The sequence below is a fragment of the Peromyscus eremicus genome, chromosome 17, assembly GCF_949786415.1.
Source record: "Peromyscus eremicus chromosome 17, PerEre_H2_v1, whole genome shotgun sequence".
Taxonomy (NCBI): domain Eukaryota; kingdom Metazoa; phylum Chordata; class Mammalia; order Rodentia; family Cricetidae; genus Peromyscus; species Peromyscus eremicus.
In genome coordinates this window covers 52,925,388-52,937,598 of record NC_081433.1, presented here as the reverse complement: position 1 = coordinate 52,937,598, position 12,211 = coordinate 52,925,388, and the positions used below count along the sequence as shown (strand labels likewise).

The following is a 12,211-nucleotide window of genomic DNA, read 5'->3' as shown; positions in this document are numbered from 1 at the left end:
AGTTTGTCCTGATTATCTGGTGTCTTGTCTGATTAGTGCTACTGTACTCAGAATATTCTAGAGTGGATGGCGAATCAGAGGGTCACACTAGTCGACACTCACCTGAAGATTTGGATGTGGTGGTGAGAATGAGAACTTGATTGGAGTGGACTGGAGATGGCAGAGATCACAGGCTTCGCCTCCAAAGCGTTTCGCTCTGAAATCCAGGAGAAATGTGCTGGCTGAAGGGGGTGAGGAGGGTAATGGGAGGGATTGTTTCTTAGTATCTTAAAGCAAGTTTCTACAGCGGTCAGAATGACTCATATTCAAGCAGAAAAAAATAGGAGAGAGAATGAGAGAAGGGGATACTTGGGAAGGTTTTACAAAATTGATAAAGGTTAAGATCTGAAACAAAGTAGAGGGATGTGCCTGGGGCGGGAACAAGAAAAGTTGTTCCACTGTTGAACCTGAGGAAGTGCACACATGTTTATGGGTTTAAGTAGGTTAGTGGCTTGGATGGCGGATAGGTGAGATGTCCGTCAGCCTGCCTGTATTTATAAAGATGGGGGTGGTGGTAAGTTACCCCCATCTTTATAAGTGCCTAGATGAAGACGGGGGGGGGGGGCGGTGGGGGGGAGTGATACTGGAGATTGAAGAAGAGACCAGCAATGCGAAGTCCTCATCTTGGAAAGGACAAAGGCGAGTTTGCTCACAACGCACACAGTACGTAGAACTATCCTGTTGAGAGCTTGCTTGAGATTCGTGGTCAGAATGATCAGCTAGAATGGTTGTGTGACTTTCTGCAGTCACACTCAGCCATCTCCATATAGAGATGATGAGTATAGCTATTGCTTTAAAATGCTGCAGTGGAAGCCACCCGCACTGTGGCCTGGTACCACCATTATTCATCTTCCGCGGTTTGCACATTGACAGGTTTAAGTCACCTGAGCTGGGCCGAGTGACTAGCCGCGTCCCACATTTCTGTCATCCGTCCGTATTAGTGAAATCCAGAAGGAGAACACATGGGTAGATGATTGAGAGGCGTGGGGGAGAAGATGGGTGTCTGATCTGCAGTTCCCCGCTTTTGGGCTGTTGTTTGTGTTTTCACTGTCTGGATCTGAAGATCTTCCAAGCCTCTCAGAAGCTGTGCTCTGGAGGAGAATTGTGGTTTAGGTTTTTAAAAGGCCGTTGGCGAATGAGCAGCAGTGACTCATGCCATTGGATAGTCTCACTAAGGAGAGTGAGAGGATGTGAGCTTCCAGGAAGGTAGGTTTAGGGAGGAGGAGGAAGTACCCGTGGGGGTTGACATCGGCATGTCGTGAAGCTCTGCTGTTATTGTAGGTGGGGACGGTGCCCAGTTAGTGGGATAATTTCAGTAAGTCATCATAAGAGATTAGGAAGTTCTAGTCATGTCTAAAGGCTGCCTCTAAAGAGTGGGGTAGGAAATAGGTTCTAGAAAGTTTCCATGTTCTGTGAAACTTTTGAGTTCTAGATTGTCATGTAAAAAGTCTTGCTGTGGGGTGTGGGTTTACATGGGGCATGGGAGGGAAAAGTTTGCTAAATAGTTGGTTCATGACTGAGTTTGTTACTAACTGGATGAACACATTGTTATTTGGGTGTTTATGTGTGTGTGTGTATGTATGTATGTATACACACACACACACACACACACACACACACACACACACACACGAAATATCACAGTTCCCCCTTTCTCTTATATTAATTATAACCTTTTTTTTTTTTTTTGGTTTTCAAGACAGGGTTTCTCTGCCTCTGTGGTTTTGGTGCCTGTCCTGGATTTCGCTCTGTAGATCAGGCTGGCCTCGAACTCACAGAGATCTGCCTGGCTCTGCCTCCTGAGTGCTGGGATTAAAGGCGTGCGCTGCCGCCGCCGCCGCCGCCGCCGCCGCCGCCGCAGCCACCACCACCCAGCTACCTTTTTTTTTTTTTTTCCATTTTAGACCAAAAGGGGGAATGTGGTGATATTTTGCTTGTGTTCTGACAAGTAAAGCTTGCCTAGAGATCAGCATGCAGAGCTAACCACTAGTTAGTCAACCATACTGACCAGGCCATCGTGGCACACACCTTTAATCCCAGCATTGGGATCTCATGTCTTTGATCCCAGCACTAGGGAGGTGGAGACAGGAAGTGATATGACTGGGTGAAGAGAGGAATATAAGGCAGGAGGAGACAGAAGCTCAACTCTCTTTTAGTCTGAGTCCTCATGGAAATAAGAGGTGACTGGCTAGTTCCTTTGTTTCTCTGATCTTTCAGCATTTACCCTTATATCTGACTCCAGTTTTTTATTAGGACCAATTAAAATTCATGCTACATTTTCTGTTTCCTTTTTCATCCCAGACTGCATTGTTTATTTACTGCGTATGTGTGTACACATGGGAGTGTGCATGCCACAGTGCACATGTGACTAGAGGATAATTTTTGAGAATCAGTTTCTCCCTTTCACAATGTGGGTCCCAGTCTTGGTGGGAAGGATTCCTCTGATCTTCTCTCTGGCCTTCCAGATCGCATTCTTCTGGGTACATTTCTAATATGGAAATGCCCAATATGCGACAGTGAGACTATCCGGGAAGTGTGAGTACTCAGTAGTAATCCCGAAAGTAGGTTTTCTTTCAGTGAACAGACATGCAGATGGGCCTGCTTGAGAGGGGGAGCTGTGCAGATGACATCAGAATGATGGCTGGACCTTGACTCCCCATTCTGTTTCTTGGCTTTGTAGCTTTAGAAACCATTTCATTAGGGTTGGTTGAACTCTTGGGAAGTAGATCAGGTGAGTCAAAATTAAAAGATTAGTACATGAGCCTTAATAATCTTATATTTTCAGTAGGGTCACAGGTATTTCTAAGCAGTGTTATGTATGTATGGACTATGTAATAATGAGTGTGATTACAGAATCTAGTTAGTTATGTGATAGAATTTGTAATCAGAGCATCATGTGGGGAATATGGACTCCCAGGGAAGCAAGATTTTTGTTAGAGATGAAGAGGTGGGGGTGGTCCTGTTGAACTCTCAATCTGTTCTAGAACCGTGTTTCACACAATATGGGTATTGACTATGCTCCATGAAACCCAGTGCCCCCACCTTTCATAGGCTGTACTTGGAAAACCTTAACAAACAGTTGCTCTGCACATAGCTTGTTTATTTAGTACACTGGTAGTTGTGCTTTTCTTCCCTGGGCACGTGTGGATGTAGACAATTATCTCTAGTAGCTAGGGTAGATGACTAAGGTAGAGATTCTCAACCAGAGGGCCTCGGAATAATGTGGACATCTACACTATTAAAAAGTACATTCTCCTAAAAGAGATTATAACCATATATTTGATTATGGACTGGCCTGTCCCCCACCGCTGTGTTGGGGATTAAACCCTTAACCTCATGAGCCTATTAGGCCAGCAGTCTACAGTTGAGCTGTGTCTCCCACCCCTTGGTTATATTTTCTGCCTACTGACCTGTCCCTTTGCAGGTCTGTTCTCCCATTAGTGCCCTTTGGTCATCTCAGTAGGTTGACCTTTCTTCCTTCACAGCGGTTGTATGTTTAGAAGTTGTTCAAGTACCACAGGAGTGGAAGTTCAGTAGGAGACTTAGCTTGTAGGTGAACAAGAGCATCCCCTGAGCAGTCTCGTTAAGTGTTCTTACTGGCCTCTCAGGACATAATCACTTAAGTGTATAATGCTGCGTGTTTAAATGACAGTTGTACAACTCAGAAAATAATAATAAGCCCTTAGAGTGGTTCTCTGCTAGGAAACTCCATGGGCCACTAGACCCTGGCTAATTATCATATGATCATTTACAGCTCAAGTCCCGAATTACCATTAGCTTCAAGAATAGATTTGAGTAGGGCATTAACCTTTCTGTCTCCTCAGCCATTAAGTGAAGGCAATAATGCCTTGCCACATCATGGAAGTGCTGTAAAATGCACCAGTTTAAGCTTGCAGAAATATTAAAGAGGCTTCATGAATGTTGAATGTTGGATAGAAATAAGAAATGGCCAACAATAAAAAGGAAGATGAACAACTCATTAAGATTGCCTGGTATCACTGGGTAAAAATGGCCCATCTGACACCTTATATTCTGAATCAGGGCATTTATTGTTGTTGTTGTTAATTTGCTACAGAGTTCTCTCCATATAGTGAGTTTTCTGAGTTTGGATTAGTGTTGAGATAAAACGCTGGAATGGTTGTTGTACCATGATGTATACTTGATTTATAACAACCTATTCCATTGGTTTGACATGCAGTGGCTGGAGGAAAAATGATATGTATCCAAGCACAACATGTGGAGGGCTATTGCCTTCTACTTATATTCTGTTTCACTGTGTGATAGAAAATAAGTCCTTAGATGATGTGCCTAGAAAGCATAACTTAAAACTTGAAAAAAAATCATATCTAAAAATCCCTTGGAGCAAATCTGCAGAACTAATGATTATTGATAGTCAACCATTATACTTACCAATCAATGAGGTTGTGTCATTGATGTGTATTATCTGATATTCTAATATTTAGTAATCTTCTAACATGTTTTATCAACCTCTCCAGGATGGCAGACATGTAGGTTTAGTATTATCCAGAGACAGAAAATTTTCATTTACAATTGAGTGGTTTTGTGGAAGTCTAATTTTGGTAGAATAGTTGAGCAGCTAGAACATGCTTTTTTCAATCATTACAGTTAAGTTGTGTTTTATTCCATAATCATTAGGAGGACAGAGAACAGAAAAATCTTATTTAAATTTGCTCTGGGAAGGCTGTTAAGAGTCAGTGAGTTGGAGAAATTGAAAGCCTTATCCTGATAACATCTTCTAGAACTCGGTGGGTACAAGCCTTGACGTACTCTGGGTCCTTGTTTGGGACACAGCTGGGTGTTCCAGAAGCTTCAGTAATTAATTTACATGTGGCTCTGTGTCATTCAAGATGTCCACACGTTTGAATCATTCTGAGACTGATGTTTTTAATCACTTTGTGAGGCACATAAAGACATTTATCTTGGTGGACAAAGAGCGACTTGACCTTGATTATAACACTGCAAATTATAGCACTGCTGTAATCATTTTGAACAATAGTGAAAAAATAGAGGTAAAAAGCCTCAGCAGACAGAAGCTTTTCGTGGGCGTTGATATTTGCTTCCTGTTGTCTTGGTATGGAGCCTGTGTGTGGCATATTGGAACCCACCTGGCTGACAGTGCCCAGAGTATTTCTCTCCAAACAGGCTTGGCGGTTAAGAAAGCCTGAAATTCAATTATTTCAGTGGATCCGGCATGTTAAGTTTCAGATCAAACAAATTTTGTAAAGCCAAGCATGATGGCTGTACACATTTTAAAGTTAGTATGACCTTTTTGAAGTTCGATGTCTTTGTCTCATTGGTAGGTTAAGAAGATTCCTGTGCTTTTGATAATCTGTTGATTTTGAAATTTCCAGTGTGAAAAACTGAATACATCACTAATATGTATTCATGATGTTAGTGTGGTCTGGTGTTTCCCTTTATTGCTTGCCACCTTATTTTTTGAAACAGGGTTTCTTATTGAACCTGGTATTTCTCAGTTGGCCAGACTAGCTGGCTACTGAGCCTCTGAGCTCTTCCTGTCTCCACCTCCCAATGAACAGATCATAGGTGCATACCCAGCTTTTTGCTGTGGGTGCTCTGCGTCTGAATCTAGGTCTTCATATTTGCATAGCGAACACCTTACCCAGCGAGCCAGCCATCTTTCTAACACCAATTGATATTTTAAATGAAGTCTCTGAATGCTACTGTAGACGTTTGGTTACGTAACTACATTTGATGTTTTTGTTTTGTTTTATTTTAAATTTTGGACCCTACTAGACAGGGCCATTATTTCCCATTAAAAAAAAAAAATCAGGTGTATGGCTTATGAATGCCACCCATTGACTTCTGGGTAATCTCCAGTTTGTATTTTCTGTTGTATTTTGATGGCGATGAAGGGCCTATTGTGTGTAGCTCCATGGCTGAGCTACATCCTCAGCCCTTAGTGTAGGTTTTAAGGGCTCATTTTCATTTCCTTAGTGAAGAATCATTTAGATCTTAACTGTGTAGTTTGCAGAATTTTAATAAGTGCAGCCACTTATGACCCATGGTGCATCAAGATCCTGAACATGTAGAAACTTGGACATCTTTCCAATAAGTGTTTCACCTCTTCCCAGGCCACCAGTGTGATTTCTATGAGAATAGTCTGGGCTGTTTTGGACTTTGTCTGAACAGAGTGTCTGGGATGTGATTTGGGTTGCCATCTATCCACACCGTAGTGTTTATGAGTTTCAGCTAGGTGGTTTTTTTTTTTTGCCAGTTTGTTTCTTCTTTCTTGCTGAGTGATCCTTTATATGTATTGACTATGTGATATAGTGTGTTGATAAGCACTCACGTTAACAGTTTGGGGTGTTATGAAAAGGTCTAAAGAGCTTTGATGGGCAATGCTGAGCTTAACAAATATGCTGTAATTAAGCTCTTGTTCGGGTCAGCCAAGCTTTCAGTAAGATGGGTGGACTTAATTTCCTATAAAGTAAAATCTAATTTGATTTTTTTGCTTAGGTGCTTTGCTATGTATCTTTCTTTCTATTTTTCTAGCAACAATTTAATCTCACCATCTGTCTTTTTTTATGTCCCACAGTAGCTTTGAGACACCAAGTTGGGAGGTGGTGTATGAATATTTAATGCAGGCAGGGTTCAGAGGAGAGATGTGATTTCTTATGAAAAACAGCATGCAACCGACAAGTAGCTATGTCCCCTTTTAACGTGTGTGTGTGTGTGTGTGTGTGTGTGTGTGTGTGTGTGTGTGTGTGGAGGCCAGAAGACTCTCTCATATGTTACAGACCCTCAGGAACACCATCTGTCTCCTGAGTGAGACAAGTTCCCTCATTAGCCTGGAGCTTATCAGTTGCCAGGATAGATGCCTGGTGATTCCCAGGGATACCTTCCCATCACCTCCAAGTCACAGAGCTCCACCTGCCTCTGCCTCCTGAGTGCAGGGATTAAAGGCGTGCGCCACCATGCCTGGCTCTGGCATGGTTCTGTGGGTTCTGTGGGTTGAACTTAGTCCTTATAAGGCAAGTACTTTACCAAGTGATTTCTCTCACCAGCCCTTCAAATAGTTCTTCAAGGGTTAAGATTTTATTGTTTGTATGTATCTATAGAACTGTGTTGTGATTTAGGGCTGTTTCTCCAGAAAACAACTAAAACAATCAGCCTTCTCTAAAACTTGAAAGACTCTCACTGGAAAACATTGTGTGTTATTTTAAAAAACGATGAAGCCAGGCGTGACGGTGCATGTTTGTGCCAGCACTGAGGGGAGGCATTGACAGGCAGAGCTCTATGAGTCTGAGACCATAGACCCTGAGTTCCAGGCTGTCGAGGGCTACACAGTGGAACTCTTGTGTTAAAAAAGAAAGAGAGGAAGAAAAAGAAAAGGATGAAAGAAAGGAAGAATGAATGCAGGTGTAGAAGAAACGTCAAGAATGGAAAGAGAGAACATCAGGGAGAAAAGAGAGCAGATGTAATAACTCTGAATTACTCCCCTCAGTCTAGGGAACGATTGCCACAAAGATGAGGCAGTGGAGATAAATTGTTTCGACAATTGTATTTGGCATTTAACTTGGCAGTTGTCATCCACAGTTGCTAAGGGGCCTGTGTTCCACCTTTGAGAGGCAAGAATCACCCTTAGTTCCTCATCTGAAGACACACCTTACCACTGTCCTTCGAGTAACTTAAACATGCATCTTAATACTTCAATGTTTTAAAGGCAAATTTTGAGATCTACTGAGGGTGCTTACCGCTTTCTACTTTCTATTTCAGACATTGAATTGGTTCTTCAGCTTGCTGGTTTGATTTTGTTGAATCTTACCTAGCCCAGGCAGGCTTTGAACTCTCTATGTAGCTTAGGATAGCCTTGAACTTCTCATGCTTCTGCTTCCTGTTCCTACGTGATGTGCACCACCAAGCCCAGTTTTATGTGGGGCTTGGGATTAAACTCAGAGCCTCCTGCGTGCTAGGCAAGCACTTTACTACACTCCAAGCCCTAAATTATGTTCTTGGAAAGCAGATATGAACTTTGTGATAGTCTGTTCTTTAGTTATTTGAAAAATTCCAGAGGTGTAGAAAGGAAGAATATTGAAGGATCTGATGTAGATCTGTCTTTACTCACGTCCTCTGTACCTTAGGAGAAATTAAGTGTGTATGAATGTCCAGCTGTTTTCCCCTTATTTGCTTAACCTGCTGGTCATCAGGCTTAGATTCTAATGTGGCTGTATGTTAAAGCTGTGCATCCACTTTATTTTATAATATGTTATAACTTCACTATAAGCTGCTATAATAAATAATAATAAACTTCATTGTAAGTTATAGCAAATATTTTAGAAGTTTTGTTTTGTTACATTTATTTTATGCATTTTCTGGTGCTGGAAATTGAGCCCAGGATCTGGCATAGGCTAGGCAAATGCTGTACTATTCAACTACATCCACCCAGAGATGTGGTCATTCTTTTAAAAGCCTCATTAATCTTGATGCCTGGTTGTCAGCACATACCTATCATCCTGGTGCCTGGGAGGTTAAGGCAGGTCAAGTGTGAGTAGAAGGCTTGCCCGGGTTTCCTAGCAGCTCATTGGTTTTCATTATCACTGGTTGTAAAACATTTTATCATACTGCTTTACAATATTTGAGTCAAGCATTGCCACATTTTTACATGTTTTTCCTGGGCATATGAATAATAAACACTACCGTAAAATTTATTGACGTAACCTGTTTTGTTTTGTTTTGTCTTGTGTGTGTGTTTTTCTATTTTCTCAGAATACATTCCCAAACATATACCTCTAGGGTCAAAGCCTCACTCTGTCTCTGTCTGTCTGTCTGTCTGTCTCTGTAACTGTACTAGTAGTTACGTTCCTTTCTCATTGTTTTAATTTCTGTGTATTTGAGAACTGATGGAATGGCTCTGCTCCTTTCTTATGCATACTGTTTCTCCTGTGAATTACCTCTGATCACATCTACTTTTCTTTGGAGGGTCTTACTATGTAGCCTCTGCTGCCATTTACGATAGCCCATGCTGGCCTAGAACTAGAGATCTAGCCTAGGCTAACCTGAAGCTTTGTAGTACTCCTGTCCTCCTGCCTCTGCCTCCCGGGTACTGAGATTATAGGTAGACACCTGATTACATCTTTTAAGAATATTTAAAATGCATTCATTAACATCTTTTTAAATTAAAAGTAAATCGTTTTCATAAATGTGCCCTGACTATGGTTTCCCTTCCCCCAACTCTTTCCAGCTCCTCTCTATCATCCCAGCCACCCAAGTCCACACCTTTCTTTATCTCATTAGAAAACAGTCATCTAAAAAAATAATAAAATAAAAACAAACCAGAATAGGACAAAACACACAAACCGAAAAGAGCCAAAGAAAAAGCACAAGAAACACATGTAGACACACACATTCTCTCACACAGAAAACTCATAAAAACACAAAACTGGAAACCATAATATATAAGCAAAAGACCTGTAAGGTTGGGGGAAAAAAAAGGCCAGACAAAGCAGTATGAGACAAGAACCCCTCCGAATATACCACTGAGTTTTGTTTTGTGTTGGCCATCTTCTGCTAGGCATGAGGCCTGCCCTTAGTGTGGTTTGTATACCCAGTGAGATTCTGTGGGAGAAGACTGATTTTTTTCCTTGGTGGGCAGTTGTTAATTGGAGATAGCTTCTAGGTTGGAGCGATGGGGGCTTGTTACTAACATATTAATTATGGGTAATGACAGGTTTCATTTTAAGATCATAATTTATCATAAAAGAATGTCTGAAGGATAAGAGGCAGAATATCATCTTGCGAATGAACAGAACAGATCTTAGTGTTTCTTTGTCATGGGACTGAATCTTCGATTCAGTTCCAGAAAACAAAACAAAACAATGCCCTTGAGTTAGGGACAGTGATCATGGGCCAGCCCTGTGTTAAGTGGTTGATGGCCTTTACTTTTTCAACAACTCTGCACACTAGGCAGGTGGTGTCTGCTTTCTATGGCAGAGCCAGTGGGCTGCAGAAGATGGGAATCGGGGCTGTAAGAAGGCGGACTGGAGGCTATGCTGCCCCCCAGCTCCCCATCCCCTCGATCATCTCTCTGGAAAATCCACCCGTCACAGGTACATTCTGGTAGCCAGTCTCTTAACTTTAAATGCCACTGGGCAAAACTTCTTCTGGAGGCGTTTTAATATTAACTACAATGTGAACTACTTGAACAAAGATTATGTTTGGACCCTGCTATCGGCAGATATCTCAAGGGATGGAGATTGGGTAAGGGCGTGTGTTGGGCAGATCAAGTCAAGGTAGATGTGTTTAGAGGGTGGCCAGTTCTGGTTGGGTGGTTAGAACAGAGGGCTCCTTCCTGGTTGCCAGGCTTCCAGTTCTGAGAGGTAGAACTGTGACTAAGATGGCATGACGCCAGAGACAGCACTTCCTGTTTCCAAACTGCCCGGTGTAGTCCTGCATCTCCTAAAGAGGAAGTACAGCCTTCCTGTTTCTTTCATGTACCTACTGAGGTCTCAGCAGTCGGGTGCTGGTGCTGCTCCGTGGTGCTTTGGCTTGTAACCATCTTGTGTCTGTAAATGAGCAGGGAGTTGAGAAAACAGCCCCATGGAGCATGACTTGCTTAGAATCCGAGAGTCGAGTCGGGTACAGATTTTAGAAGATGTGTGCATGCTGGTAAAAACCACTGATTTTATTTCACAATGAGATTTTATGTATGTGCTCATGTGTACGAGTGTGTGTGTGTGTGTGTGTGTGTGTGTGTGTGTGTGTGTGAGCTCACATCGTAAGCATGTGTATAGGACCTAAAGGTCAACATGTTGGGTTTTTTTTTTCCCCAGTTACTCTCCATCTTATTCATTCATTCATTCATTCATTCAGTCAGTCAGTCACATATTTATTAGAGACAGATTCTCTCACTGAATCTTGAGCTCGCCAGTTCAGTTAAGCTAGCCAACAAGCTCCAGGGACCTCCTGTCTCTGCCTGCCCAGCTGGGATTAGAGGTGCATGCTGATTTTCTTGGCTTTTTTTAAAATTGTGGATTCTAGGGGAACTAATTCGGGTCCTTCTGCTTACATAGCAAATTTTTGCCCATTGAGTTAGTTTGGTAATCCCCATAATGAGACTCTTCAAGCTTCTTCACGTGTGGAGATGATGTCATACCTCTCTTCCTACCCTTGGACATCTAGTTCCTTGTTTGCTTTCAGGTCCTTGTTTCTGAGATATGCATCAAAGGGTTGGAGAGTTGATAAAATCCCGCACTTTAGCAGTGGCTTTGTGAGTTTACAATGGCCCGGCCGTCAACTTCACGCTCAAGTTTTCTTAGACACTGGAGCTTTTTTTTTTTTTTTTTTTCTTCATATATGTAGTGCCCAGAACCTTTGTAGTTTCTTAATAAACAGACCGCTAATGGCTAAGGATCTAAAAGAGGTACTATATAAATTATTTCCCCCGTAGTAGAGGAAATGCCCAAGCTGAAAATACACCACAGATTCTAATAGCCAACCAGAAGGAATGTGCTTGTCTGAGCAAGGCCTCGCACGTGTAATTTGGCTTGTCAGGGTGGGGTGGGCTGAACGCATCTTACTTTACAGTGCACAGCTGGTAAAAGTGTCACGGGGACGCTAATTGTTTGGCTCAGGCTTCCTCGTCTAGCATTCTACTTGTCTTTGCTAATCTTAGGTGGTGCTCCCACCCGCCTTCCTTGTTCATTACGGAATGCTCCTCCTGAGTATAGTATCCATAGCCTTTAATTTGTCCTTATGAAATTACCATATCTAAGTGAAAAGATTTTATTTCCTAAAATGATAGCATTTTAGATAGCATTAAATGAGGTTTATTTAATTAGCTACCATGCTCTTCTACTTCATCTTTCCCTAAACATTTAGGATGCTGCTGTCTATAAGAAGAGTACCATGGAGAGTATTCTTACTGCCCTACATAGAAGGCCTGGACACCTGTGGTGCTCAGAGGTTTATACACACACACACACAAACACACACACACACACACACACACACACACACACACACACACACACACGGAGAAGACAGGATCTAGGCTCAGTGGCTAAGTATTTGCAGCTTTTCCAGAGGACCCAAGTTCAATTTCCAGAACTGGTTGGTATACTTCTTCTCACAACCACCTGTAGCCCTAGCTCCAGGGGGATCTACCACCCTCTTCTGGCCTCCATGTGCACCT

The 12,211-nt window shown here is 42.2% G+C and overlaps 1 protein-coding gene across 2 annotated transcripts in view; it reads left to right on the top strand.

The window, feature by feature from the left end:
- Klhl2 (kelch like family member 2) overlaps positions 1–12,211 on the top strand; it is a 109,967-nt gene that overhangs the window by 48,788 nt on the left and 48,968 nt on the right. The window lies entirely within an intron of this gene.